Source organism: Phaenicophaeus curvirostris, chromosome 24 (assembly GCF_032191515.1).
Source record: "Phaenicophaeus curvirostris isolate KB17595 chromosome 24, BPBGC_Pcur_1.0, whole genome shotgun sequence".
Classification (NCBI taxonomy): domain Eukaryota; kingdom Metazoa; phylum Chordata; class Aves; order Cuculiformes; family Cuculidae; genus Phaenicophaeus; species Phaenicophaeus curvirostris.
The window spans coordinates 774724-788447 of record NC_091415.1 but is presented as its reverse complement, the minus strand read 5'-3'; the positions used below and the strand labels follow the sequence as shown (position 1 = coordinate 788447).

The 13724-nt window shown below is 53.4% G+C and overlaps 1 protein-coding gene across 5 annotated transcripts in view; it reads left to right on the top strand.

Moving 5' to 3' along the window:
• The window catches only part of CTTNBP2NL (CTTNBP2 N-terminal like), a 71679-nt gene that overhangs the window by 41544 nt on the left and 16411 nt on the right, over positions 1-13724 (top strand). Inside the window, exon 1 of one of the 5 annotated variants that reach the window (XM_069876115.1) lies at positions 9384-9403. The exons of 1 other annotated variant lie outside the window; for it this stretch is intronic. The gene's annotated coding sequence lies outside the window, so the exon portion shown is untranslated. 3 more of the 5 variants (XM_069876111.1, XM_069876114.1, XM_069876113.1) reach the window with 3 other exon arrangements.

Here is a 13724-nt window from a genome sequence, read left to right as displayed (position 1 = left end):
TATATATTAGACTGATAAAGTTTGTGGTTGCTATTTCAACTCACGTTGCCTAAATGCAAATTCTGAAGTAATCTGCTAAATGTGAGCAAGCCTGACATGCATGATAATATCGGGCCAGTTCCACAGGTCCCCTGTGCTGTGGGGCCAGAGCAGCACTCTCTGCATGAGCATTGGGCTTCTTGCAGCGGCTCCTGGGGTTTCTGGAGCAGCCGCTGCACCCCCAACACCCCTTCTTGCCTCGGCTGCGGTCAGCAGGACATGGTGAGCTCCCCACAGACCCTCCAAAGTGCTCGGCAAGATGCAGCACTCGGAGCTCTCGGGTTGTGTTAGGGCAGCGTGTGGCCTCGGCTCTGCAAGGGAAAACCATCGAGGATCAGCACTTATAACAATAATCACCTATTAGCAATATGAAGGATCGTCCCTCCTCTTGCTGCTTCCCTCTGTGCTGGGTGGAACAAAAATCTCCATTAGCTGCTGTTAATTCAGTTCCCACTGATATGGAACTGAACCTCTGATATTCAGTTTCCTCAGCCTGGAGAAGACTCCCAGGAGACCTTAGAGCAGCTTCCAGTGCTAAAGGGGCTCGAGGAAAGCTGGGAAGGGGCCCTAGATCAGGGAGTGCAGGGTCAGGATGAGGGGAATGGTTTTGAGCTGAAAGAGGAGAGATTGAGGTGAGATGATAGGGAGAAATGTTTTTCTGTGAGGGTAGGGAGACCCTGGCCCAGTTTGCCCAGAGCAGGGGTGGCTGCCCCATCCCTGGAGGGGTTCAAGGCCAGGTTGGACGGTTCTGAAGTGGCATCTGAGATGCCCCCCATCACGCGTGAAGAGGCTGGAGCTCCCTGTTGCACGGCAGCGTTGGATGCTGTGGTTGCTTCCCCAGGAACCAGCGATTTCCTGAGCTGTGTAAGAGGGCTTCAGCCTGGCTCCTCTCGGGCTGATTTAATGCTGTTGTGACTTTGCTGAAGTGCAGGGTAATTTATGCTTCCTGGGAAAAGGATATGCATTTAATGAGAGTTTAAACCCTACAGCTACCAGACTGAAGCTGTCACCTCGTGTCTCTCCCTGGCGTTTCTCACACGTACCTGTAACGCTTTGCTCGTTCACTGCTGTGTCCGTATTTAAGCAACGACTTGCCCTTGTGCTCCATCTCCTGCTCCGACATCTCGCTGGGGCCATCCCGCTGCACCTCTGCTCCTCCGTCTGGGGGAGGAAAGTCATCTCCATCCGTTGCTGTATTAATGTTTTAAGATCTAACTCTGAAGAGTAAGAAATATTCTTGAATGTCTGGCCCTGCTGCTTCCTTCTGCCTTGTATTATTAAATATGTTAGGGGGCAAATACCAGCCTCGGCTTCTGCTGCTGCCCAGATCTGGGTTGGGTTGTGTTTTCAGAACTAGTCTTTTCTTTTCCTTCACTGCTATTGGGAAAGTAGCAAATGCCTGAGAGAGGAAAACTAAACACGTCCTGGTGTTTGACGCATTGTTTATCTTGTGTTTGAACCTCTTTGCTGAGTGCACCTGTGGAAGGGCTCTTGGTTTCCCTCCCATTCGTGTCCAACAGCTCTTGGCAGTGACCGTGCCCTCCAGCTGCACTCACAGCTCCGAAAGCCAACCATGTCCTGGGCTGCACCCAGAGCAGCGTGGCCAGCAGGGAGGGAGGGGATTCTGCCCCTCTGCTCCGCTCTGGGGAGATCCCACCTGGAGCCCTGGGTCCCGTTGTGGAGTCCTCAGTGCGGGAAGGGCAAGGATCTGTGCCCCCACCCCGCTGCCCACCAGTCGTGCCCAGGGTTGCGCTGAGAAAGCACTGGAAGAGAGTAAACACGCAATTAGTAAATGTTATGGGAGCATCACGCCTGTGAGTGGCACAGAACAGAAATTGTTCTTGTGAGCAGCCTGCAGGACGCTGCACTATGGTTTAATCGGGTATGAAATCACATTGATCTCATAGCTGCCTTCCATAAGTTATTTATAAGTGAAGTTCTAATACAGACTGGGGCTCTTATTATTCCTTCTGACTTGCCTCATTGCCCGTGGCCTTTAAAGTGTTCCTTTTACATCTTCTTCCATTCCCCTTCACCAGCTCAGCAATAATGAAAGCAGGACCCATGCCCTCGGTGACTCCTGCTCCTCTGGCAGAGCTGCATTAGCACTGGCTGACGTCTGTCAGGTTCTTTGGGAAAACAGGCTGTGAGTTTGCTGAAGCTCCTCCGCCTCTGGTTCCCAAACATCCCTGCAAGCAGCTCTGCCTCTCCGCAGCATTTAATAGATGGGAGGAAACCACTTCACAGCGCACTCATCCTCAGTCTAAGTAGCCACTAGTGAATTAACCCAGAATTTCTTGCCATAGCGTGATTTTCATTTGAGGGGAGGGAGGAGCTCGGCACAGCAGCTGCTGGTCGCGAGAGGCTGCCGGGGGACGATGCTGCAAAGCGCTGCCTCACTGTTTTCTTTCTGCCCCATTGATCCCCATTAGGAAAGCCCTCGGTGCGGTGCTGCCTGCCCAGAGAAGCCCTGCTCGGCACATTAACGTAACAGCAAAGCTGGCACACGGAGAGCCCGGCAAAGCCAAGAAACACACAGTCAGAGGGAGCTGCTTGAGGATTTTGCTGTTGCTGGCAGACAGCGTGGAGAGTGCGGAAACGCTGAGGCTGGGGACAAGGTGAGGGCCAAATTTCTGCGGGCAGAGGACACACAATGAATGTGCAAGTGGATGATGTGGATGGTGCAGTGCTGGGATGCGAGAGGCACGCACAGGAGCAGCTTTGGAAAGCCTGGACTCCCAGCTTCGCCGGGGCTGTAGCAGGAATTTAGTGCTGAGCATGTTGCAGGTGGAGCAGGACCAGAAACCCCACCAGCTCTTGCAAAGCTAGATCCATCCTGGTCCCAACACCATTCCCACTCCCCTGTTTCTGTGAATTCTGCTCCTCCATAGCGAGGTCCAAGGCCAAACAAAGCTGCTCGTGCGGTGGAAGCCGTTTGCTCCCCACACGCGGGGCTCGCGGTGCTCTCAGCGTAGCCAGGAACCAGCAGGTTGAGGTGTTGAGTCGACACCTTCCTTTGGAATGTCTGGGTGTTTGTTTTAGTGCCAGTGGGTGCATTGTGCTGTAGGACGATTAATCAAGTGTTGGATTCTTACAGCCCTCGTAGAGGCATCTTGTATTAGCTGCTGTTCAAATTGAGATCATTTTGCTCATTACAACGGGTTCGACCAAGCCTCCCAGTCCCAAATCTCCAAGCTGTGCAGCGAGGCTGGGGGAGCTCACCCTGCGTGTGAATGTTGCAGAGGGAGGCTTTCTTCTCCTGCTGTAAATGCAGAAAGAGACGCTCCAAGGCTTCAGACAGTAATGTAAAATAATAAATGAGCTTCCAGGAGGGAGAAATAAAACAACGCTAACCGGCTTGCAGCACAGCTCAGCTCAGCTTGGCTGTTCCAGAGGTCCAAATCCCTCATCCAGGGCTGGAGCCCCAGCTCAACCCCAGGGCTGTGCTACCAGACAGCCAGTGAACAGAGCCCAAACCAAGAGCATCTCCAGATGCATCCCAGATGAGAATCCAGCTTGGGTCCTTTCCCCAGGGAGCACCCGTCTGCAGTGGATGAATGGTGTGCAGCCCTGAAAGGTTACCTTGGCTGTTAATTGCTGAAAAACATCTTTGGATAGAATATTTATCAGGAAAAATGTTAATGAGTTCTCATCCCAGCTAGATGTGCCCCAGCGCGGTGCTGCGCCAGCCCCAGGGGGGTCGCAGGGCCCTTGTGAAAAGAGCACAGGCCCCCAGCACACGCTGCAGGTTATTTTCTCATCATAAAACTCTCAATTAAAGAGGAGGAAAAAATCATTGCGATTGCAATGTCCAACTGTCAAATTTGGTCAGCCTGGAAATCAGTCCAATAAAAATGGAAAGCAGGGTGCTAGGGGCCTCGAGGGAGCCTGGTGGAGGCAGGGAAAAGGGTTTGCTTGGAGACTTTAATTAAAATGCCATAAGAGGTTTTCAGGACGCACAGCAGCTCTTCCTGCTTTGGTGAAGAGATAAAAGCATCTCGGTAAATGCTGACACACTCCAGAAAGGTTTTACTCTTCCCAGGACAGCTGGGAATGTCGCTTGCAGAATCCTCCTCCGGTGTGGAGGGGCCTGGGGCTGCTTCCAGGGAAGCAAAGCTGCAGCATCCCCACGACCTGCAGCATCCCCCTCCTTCTTAGAGGGATGACTGGAAAATGTTAGCCAGCCAGCTTGCTGCTTGGTCAGCTCAGGGACAATTTGTCCTTCCCGTTTCTTGCTCTGGTTTTCATGCTTCTCCGCTTTCCTGCCTGCGGAGGCACAAAAATCAATCAGGGTCCCGGGGCTTTGGCAAGCAATCCTCCATAAGAGAAAGCAATTTCCCAACACGAAGAGTGCAAGGTAATTCAAAGGAAGCGAGACCATGGGCTGTGGTGTTGGGTGAGGGTCATTTCCAAGTGTATTTCTGTTTTCTACTTCTTTTACGCTCTGCTCTGGCAAGAACAGCATTATGAGCTTTGCAGAGAGAGCCCAGCGTGGTAAATGAGGTGGCAAACAAACTCCTGCTCCTTATCAAAGCGTTCAATCACTGTCGGGAAAGTCATCCACTAAACCGGCAGCTCAAGGAGTGTTTTCTCCCAGTAAATTGCTAACGAGGTTCAGGAGAGCCAAGTGACATTTCTTCTCACTGCCTGTAATTAATGTTTTAGGTGCAGCAAGCAGCTGGAGAGCCGGCCTGCGGGAGAGAGGTGATGCCATGTGCCCAGAAGCTGCGGGATGCAGGGATGAGCCCTGCACTGCTCCAGTGGTGCCTCCAGCCCAGGAAAGACACATCATGTCTGCGTGAAAGGCCAATGGAGGAGTAAATGCTCATGGAGAGAAGGAACAGTTATCTGAACAGGTAGGAAAGCTGCAGGGCTGGGTGAGGAATTCATCTGTCTGCTTTGCTGTTTGCTTCACAGAGCAAAGCTGGGGATGAACAAGTCCTTCCTGGAGAGATACCAGCCAGGCTGCTCAGCTGCAGGCAGGGTCCTGAGGGGGCTTTGTGTTTAAATATGTATGTATAAATACATATGATATGTGTGGATAAAGAAGCAAAATTTGTTTCCTCTCAATTTAACTATGTCCCTTCAGCAGGTTATCCCCATTTATCAGAAATGCCAACAAAATGTTTTTTCATGGAACGAATCATTTATCAGATCAAAGTTGCACGAAGGTTGCAGCGAAAGCAGTCATTTGGTAACAACAAAGAATCAGCTTCCCAAATGAGAAATCTCCCTCTTGTGTCGTAAACCAGGCATTTCTGCGTTACCTTTGGAGGAGTAATGGCTCTTAAACCTCATGTAGTGTAACATGAGCCTCGGTGAAGTGCTGAGAAAGCCAATTGAGATGGAGCCAGAGTGCCAAGGAATTAAAGGAGAACACTCAGCAAATGAAGTTGAATATTGCTTGATTGGAAAAAGGGTTTTCCAAACATCCTTTGAACTGGAGCTGCTTCTCAGCTGCTCTAATGTGCTTGCTCCAGCACTTCGCATGCTTTGTTGGAAGGGAGAACGCTGGAGAGATGTCAGCAGTGACAGCCCAGCTTCGCAGCAGGGGAACCTTGGCCGGGAGTCACTTTCCTGCTGAGCTGAGCATCTTTCCTTACAAGGTCATAACGGAGGCTGGAAGCAGCACCAAGGTCTCCCAAATGGGTTTTGTAATGACATTCATACGAACGGTGGGTACCTATAGCTCCAGCTCCTGTGGCCCAGGCAAGGGCCGGGCATCGGCCAGCCCGATAGGGACAACTCTGCACAGGGACCGCTCTCTGTGGCCAGATTTCCTCAGGGACAACTCTCCACAGGGATAACTTTTGTAAGGACAACTCTCCTTAGGGAACCATTGGAGATAGGGTCAGGCTTAGGGTCCGAGTTGTCCCTGCAGAGTTGTCCTAGACCCTTGGCAGCCTAACTCCAGCACAGTGTGCTCCCTACTTAGAATGATGGGATGGTTTGTGTTGGAAGGTGAGACCATCGGCTTCATTAAGGTTGTTGGATCAAGATCTTTGCAGCTCAAAGGCAGCAGGGAAAAACAAAAAACAGTGAGGAACAAACCTGATAAGTAATGGGGGCAATAGCAAGGAGGAATACTCATCAGCTGCTAGTTGATGGGGTCATTAGGAAACTCCCAAGCTCAGCTTTGGAGAGGCTCAGCCTGGCCTTTGTGTCTGATAAGAGATGGGAATTGATGGATGTTGGGTGAGGGTTTTTGGTGATCCTGGCACTGGATGGCTGGTCCATGCTCTCAGGGATGCCAGACTGGCAGCTCTTGGGCTGCGAGCTCCTCCGTGATGAGTGTCTGAGCAGCCACCAGACAGACCCACGGGCCCCGGGGATGGATCCAGCGCTCCCACAGCCCGTCATTCCTCCTCAGGAATGGTCAAAGGACATTTTAGTGCTGAGGATGGTCTTGTTGACCAGGGTTCCCAAGGGGAGGGTATTTACTCAAGGGATAGTGCTGAAAGGGTTTTCCCTTTTTTGCATCCTTCCTTTGGCAGACTGAGCCTTTGTTTGCTTACGTACCATATATTTTTATGAAATGCTTCATTCCCATTTCCCTCAGGTATAATTGGATTTTTCTCAATAAGCAACAAAATAAAAAAAGAGTTTATAGCATCTCGTCAGCATTACTTGTTTAAAAGCAAACAATACCCCAATGCTTAAAACCAAGGGTGCATTTTTAAAGCAAGGCAAGGCAGTAATTTCTGCTTTAAAAAGCCCAACAAGTTTTATGGAGCTATTTTACACGGCTCCAAGAGTTTCGAGAAAGAAGAAAAAAATTACTCTGTCAAAAGCAGACCGTATTTTTATAGCGGCAAAATTTCCAGAATGAGACTATAGTGTCGCACACCATGAGCAGATACAGACAGCCCAGAAACACCTGCACGTACTTGTGCTTATCCTTGTGTAAGGGCAGGTACTGCGGTGATGCCAGCCTCCCCTTGGCACTTCGCTGCTGTTCCCTTACATCAGAAATCCACCCTGCGTGCCCTCTCAGGCAGGTACCTTGTTTTTCTGCCCAGATCTGACTCACCTGGCAATCAGCTGCATGCTGGAAGTAATACACAAAAAAGGAGGTGGCCAAACCACCTCATGGGCTCCACCTCTGCAGCTGGGTTATTTCCCCCCAAACCCAGACCAGGAGGCAGCTGGATATATTTTTCTGTATGGGCACAGGGTCTCTGCTAAGAAGTGGTTTTCCTCCCACCTGTACTAATTTGCTGGGTTTCAGGGCTGCAGTTGTTTAGTTCCCCCCACCATCACCCTTGAGACCATTGAGGATGTTTCAGAGTCTCTTCAGCTGTGCTGGGGTCATGAATGTCCTCACCCAGCCCCAGAACAGAGCTGCTTTTGGTGCCAGATGTTCCCTGATGTAACTCATGCATCTGTGACCTTTACACGCTCAATTCATCGCTGCTCAGTCATCAGCCTCATGCAAAGCTCGCTCCGCACAAAGCTCTCCTTTCTCCTGCGTTTCCAAGACTGGGATTGGACAGTGTCAGGAATGTTTGCAGCAGTGTCAGGAGAGAAATGCCAAGCTAGAGACATTATCGTACAGGCAATCTATGCCAACCTGGAAAACTAAACCCTTCCTTGCTATTTTCAGATGCAAACATAAATAACGTTTTAGTTCTGTGCTGTGCTGTTTCAGAAAGTAAAAAAGGGAATCGTTGCAGCCCTTGGCAGCGAGCGCTGCGGACACGCGGGGGAGCTGCGGCCACGCCAAGGAGGGAGCGCTTCCCAAACCCACCCGTGTTCCAGCCATGGGGGATTCCTGGCCCGCTGCTGGGCTCAGCTCCAGTGGGCTCCGGGGCTGGAACATCCACTCCGGTCCTGAGCCGCCCCTGCAAGCGTTTGCCTCCAGTTTTGAAAACCTTGGAAGCATTTGATTTAAAACGCTGCTGACTTCTTAAAGCCAAGGCAGAAGTGCAGGTGGTTGGGAAAGCTTCCATCAGAGCATGACCATTGCAGTGCTGTGGGAGTGGGAATTCCTGGCCCTGACCACTCGAATGGCTCTGAGTCTCTACCCACGTTTTCTCCAAAGCCTTTTTTTTCCAGGGAGATGAGGTGCTGTGCCAGCTTACAGCTGAGGCCACCCTGGCAGGTTCTCTGTCCTGCACTTGCAGGATGTGGTGATTTAATTCTATTTCACTTGCCTTCCTCCATCCGTGACATGTCATTATCCCCCTTCCGCTTTCTCCAGCCACAGCCAGTGACACTTCTGCAGACACAGATTCCCCCTATGGCAGCAGCCACCCCTTTCCCAGTAGCTGCCTGGCCTTCTCGGAGCATCCTTCTGCTCTTACACCCTCTCTGGCCCTTCCTAGCTCTTCACCCAGCGCCATCCCTTCTCTGGGGGGGGTGGAAAATGGTGCATAGTGAGGGAAGAAAAGCCTGCAAGGCAGGAACCTTGATAGGAGCCACTACTGTTTTTCACGTACATGATGAAAGGGTGTCTGCTTGAAAACCGTATTCCAAGGATAAAAGAGACAACAGGTGAAAAGCAGAGAGCCAGGAGCAGCACAGTGATCACAATTAGTGGTTTTAGTGTACCTGCTGCTGGGCGATGCCACGAGGGTGCTTGCAGCCCAGCACGGTTCAGAACAGGTAACCCACAGGTGTTCTTTTCTCCTGGGCTCAGAGACAGTGAGACCAGAGGCACTGCAAGGGTTCCTGTATTTATTAAAGCTGCGAATGAAGGCACTGTGCTCAGACAACCCTGTCTAGACAAAACTGTCGTCTTCTGAGCGTACTAGACACGAGACTGCCGCAGTTAGTGGTGAGGTTTAGCATTGGACCTGTCGCTATGTAATGTATGTGATGTTTGGGGTTTTTTGCAGTGGATTCAGAAATTCCTTAGGTTCAGAAATTCCTGTCACAGCACTGGCCCTGTGCTGCAACATCCTCCAAACCCAGCGCTCCCAGCAGTCGGGTTCCTGGCAGCAGAAAAGGCCACAAAAAGCTGGTTTCGGTTCATCTGGACTTACTGCATTAGCCACGCCGAGAACATCACATAGGAAGGGCAGAGACAAAACAACACGCCATGTTCCCCACAGAAGGGGTTAGTTCTTGTTTCAGCCGCCTCGCTGGCTTAGCAGACTGCTGGGTAAGCAGCCCCGACAGCGAAAAACCTGCTGTCCTCAACAGCATCAGTCACTCAGCATCAGCCCCACTCCAGCTCAGGCACCCACGGGTGACACTGCCTCCAGCAACAGCTTCCAACGTGTTCTGGGCTCGTTCCTAGAGATGAACCTAAACACGCTGAGCTCTCCACGGCACCTGCGTGTGATGGCAGCATCGCCCAGCCCTTGTGAAAGATGAAAGTTGTGGCAAACAGGTAACGTGCCCACACTGCTGGCCTGCCCAGGTGAGTCACGCTGCACAACAGCGCGTGTTGTTACGCTCCTTCACAAATAAAACACGGGTGTGATGGAACACCCTGAGGGAAACCATCGGTGTTGAGAGTGGTGCAGAGCTGTGCCCCTAGGCTTGGAGCTGGTGAGGCTGCACCTCAGATCCTGGGTTCAGTTTAGGCCCTTCAGTACTAGAAGGACATTGAGGGGCTGAAACGCATCTGGAGAAGGGAACGGAGCCAGTGAAGGGTCTGCAGCCCAGAGGTTCTGGGAGCGGCTGAGGGAGCTGGGGTTGTTTAACCTGGAGAAGAGGAGGCTGAGGGGAGACCTCATAGGTCTGTGCAGCTCCCAGAAAGGAGATTGTGGTGAGATGGTTGCTAGTCCCTTCTTCCAGGTGATGGGATGAGGGGAAACAGACCTCAGGTTGCACCAGGGTAGGGTTAGATTGGATATCAGGAAAAGTTTATTTGCTGAAAGAGTGGTGAAGCCCTTGCAGAGGATGCTCAGGGCAGTGGTGGGGTCTTCCTCCCTGAAGAGGTTCAGAAACTGTGTGGCTGTGACGCTTGGGGACGTGTTTCGTTGGGCACAGTGGGGCTGGGCTGATGTTGGACTGGGTGAGCTGAGGGTTTTTCCAACCTTAAGGATTCTGTGAGTCTGTGGTGGCTGAATCTGGGGCTGAATGGTGAGACGGGGGGCTGAGACTGGGACTGAAATGGGTGGAATCTGGGACTGGAGGGTGAGATTGGGACTGTGGAGGCTGGGACTGGGGCTTGGAAGGCTGGAACTGGGGCTGAATCTGAGACTGGAGGGTGAGATTGGGGCTGGGGAGGCTGAGACTGGGACTGGAGTGTGATACTGGGGCTTAAACTGGTTCTGGAGGGTGATACTGGGGCTGAACCTGTGGCTGGAGGGTGACCCTGGGGCTGAAACTGGGTCTGGAGGGTGACAGTGGGGCTGAAACTGGGTCTGGAGGGTAACCCTGGGGCTGAACCTGGGTCTGGAGGGTGACAGTGGGGCTGAACCTGCGGTTGTTGGGTCTCCCTGGCTCTGTGTGGTCTCAGCCTGGGGCTGGCCCTGAGGGCCGGGGCTGAGCCGCCCCCCCCCGCCCGCCGGAAGTGACGCGCCAATCACAGCCTCCCTCTCCCCGCGCCGCGAACAAAAGGGCTTTTCAGGCGCTCGGCCCCGCCCCCCGGCGCGGGCGCGCGCTCCCATTGGCCGCCGCCCCCTCTGGCCCCGCCCCCCGCCACCTCCCCCGCCTCCCATTGGCCGCCGGGCGCTCGGCCGCCGCTGCCATTGGCCGCCGCGCCCCCAGGCCCCGCCCCCCCGCACCGCCCCCGCCGCCCCCATTGGCCGCGCCGCTGTCGCTCGGCGGGCGGGCGGCGGCACCGGCGGCGGCTCCGGGACCCGAGGAGGCGGCGGGCGGCGGCGGCGAGGCCCCGCGGCGGGGGGCGGACCCGGAGCCCTCTCCTCCCGGTACCCTGACCCCCCCTTCCCCGATACCCGGACCCCTTCTCCTCCCGGTACCCGGACCCCCTTTCCCCGGCAGCCACACCCCCCTCCCCCCCGGTACCCAAACCGTCCCCGGTACGCTGAGCCCTCCCCCGTAACCAGAGCCCCCTCTCCCTCTCCCCGGGGCTCGGAGGGGGCTGCAGGACCTGGGTGCCGGTACCGGCGGGGCTGGAGGGCTGGGGATGCTGTTCTTGGTCCCTCAGGTGCTGTCGGGGTCTGCGGGACCGGGGTGACAGGGCGGGGGATGCTGGTCCCGGACCCCTCCTCCTGCATCCCCAGGACCGGGGGGGCTGGCGGGGTGCTGGTCCTGGACCCCCCTTCCCGCCCTCTGGGGCCCCACGGGCTCTGCAGGCCCAGGGGGGTGGGGGTGGGATGCTGGTCCTGGACCCCCTCCTCACACCCTCTGGGACCAAACAGGCTCTGCAGGCCCAGGGGGGTGGGGGTGGGATGCTGGTCCTGGACCCCCTCCTCACACCCTCTGGGACCAAACAGGTTCTGCAGGACGAGGGGTGGCGGGTGGGGTGCTGGTCCTGGACCCCCCTTCGCACCCCCTGGGACGCAATGGGCTCTGCAGGACTTGGGGGTGGTGGGTGGGATGCTGGTCCTGGACCCTCCTCTCCACCCTCTGCGCCCCAGCAGGACCAGGGCAGCCCCGTGGTCGTTTGGTGATATGGTTCTTCAAGGACTTCACGTGAAATTAGGGGTTTACTTCTTCCCCAAGCAGCAGTTCAGGAACGAAGCGACTGCGGAGGATTTGGGGGGTTGGTGCGCATCCTGCTTTCGGCTCTGGGACACTGAGGTGATGCTGCTCATCACCTCGTTCCCCCAGCTCTGATGCAACGCCGGCTGGCGTTGTGGGTGCACAATTATACAGCATGTTGGCTTTTTACGATATAAAAGCATCGTGTAATTATTTTAACAACTGGAGCGTCACGCTGCACATGCAGCAGTGTTTTTAAAAACTTGCCCATCCAGAGTTCTCACACTGCTTGTTCAGGTTCTTGTGTGAATGCGATTACACCCATGCCAGCTCCTGGAAAATATCAGTTCCTCTTCAGGGACAGGAAAATAAAATGAAGCTGATTCAGGACTATAGACATAGAGGCTTTGTGCATTGGCGTGGCTGTAACCCTGGCTTATGAAAGGAGAGGAAATACCCTCCTCCAGAGGAAAACAGGAACGACGAGCTGCGTTCTTCATAATCTCTTTAAAGAAGGAGAAGAGTTGGCAGCGTATCTTGAAGCTTCCACTTGACAGAGTCCCTCAGGCTCTGGCTGCTCCGTGGTCGGTGCCCGCTGCTGTGACTCAAGCCTTCTCAGGGGTCAGTGGGTGAGGTTGGTTAACTTGGTTCGTGCTTGTACGTGTGTGAGCCCGACCGAAATGTAACCTGGAATGGTTTCATAATCATTGGAGAGTGGTTCGGCGCGCAGAGGAGCTGCCGTGGACTGGGGGCTTATCGCTCTTGTTCCTGAAGTGGCACATGCCAAAGATAACAGCCCCTGGTTTGTTAGCTGGCATGGTTGTACACACACTTAAACTTGATATTTATTTTCAGTTAAATACTGGGAAATAACTTCCAAAAGTGGAGTTTCTGCTCTCTCAAAGGCAGACGTGGGTCTGCTGCAGACACAGCCCAGATCATAGTGAAAGGAAGTTTACCTTTAGGCAAGCAGTGCGTTATTATCTTTGTTTATGCTCCAAACTCTTGCTTATCGTTCAAAAATGGTGGTATATCCTCGCCTCAGGGAAAATATTTACACCATCAGCTGAACTGCTGTGGTCCTTGCGGTTTGCGATCCGTGTGGTTGCACTGGTCGGGATATCTCGCTGAATGCAGAGGGGGAACGTGCCCTGGGTGTTTCGGGTTCCTAATGCTGTGAAACTCTGTCTTCTGGTTAAAGGCTTTGAAATAACAGGTCAGGCTCTGCAGCTGATGAGTACAGATCTGCTTGGCACAGTTGGACTGTTGGCAACAAGGAGAACTGGGAACTGAACAGGGCTGGCGTGATCTTTTAGTGAAGAGCAGGAGGCACAGGGATGTGTAACTGGAAAGCAGTCTTGGAAAGGTCAGCTCAGGAGTCTGTGCCCCGGAGGACCAGGAAGGATTCCGATTCAGATCGGGTAGGAGGAGCTCTGATATGTGCTTATTAGCTCTGCAGCCCAGAGATGCTTCTTGTAAAATAATAACGTGAAAGGAATAGAGCTTTTTTCTGTTCTCCAGCTCCCTAGTACTGAGTGGCTCTAGGATGGATTGCCTGGGATCCTTACGGCTCCAGCCTGGCAGTGATCTGCCAGCCGCGCTCTCGTGCCTTGGAAAGTTCACAATAAATCAGTGCAAGATGCAGGCGCAGTTCAGTGGGGCTTTGGGCTTCCGCTCGCAGTCGATCGCCTCAGCAGCACAGGGTAACCTTGCAAACAGAGCAGGGAAAGGTCTTTCATAGCACACAGGGAAGCTGAGGCTGTGCCACTTGTGTGTCTTTAATGTTACCTGGTTTTGTGTGAATGATAGCTCTGCAAACTGGCTCCTGCTTTTTGTTCCGTAAGGATTTTTACCCAGGTATTTTAGGACAGGGCTGTTGGTGCTGTTAAGCTGATTAAAGACTACAGCCAGTGAAGGACGTTTAGAATAGCACAGCTTATTTCTGTAACACCACAAAGTACAAATCACAATGGAAGTGTTTAGAACACAGGATAGAAATGATCACTGCCCAGACTGACAGCTCTAGAATGTGAAGCCACAGTTGGTAGCTGTCCTCACCTTACAGGCGTGCCCTTCGGTAGCTGCTGGAGAGGTGCAGCTGCAGGCTCCCGTCTGTTTAAGAGAAA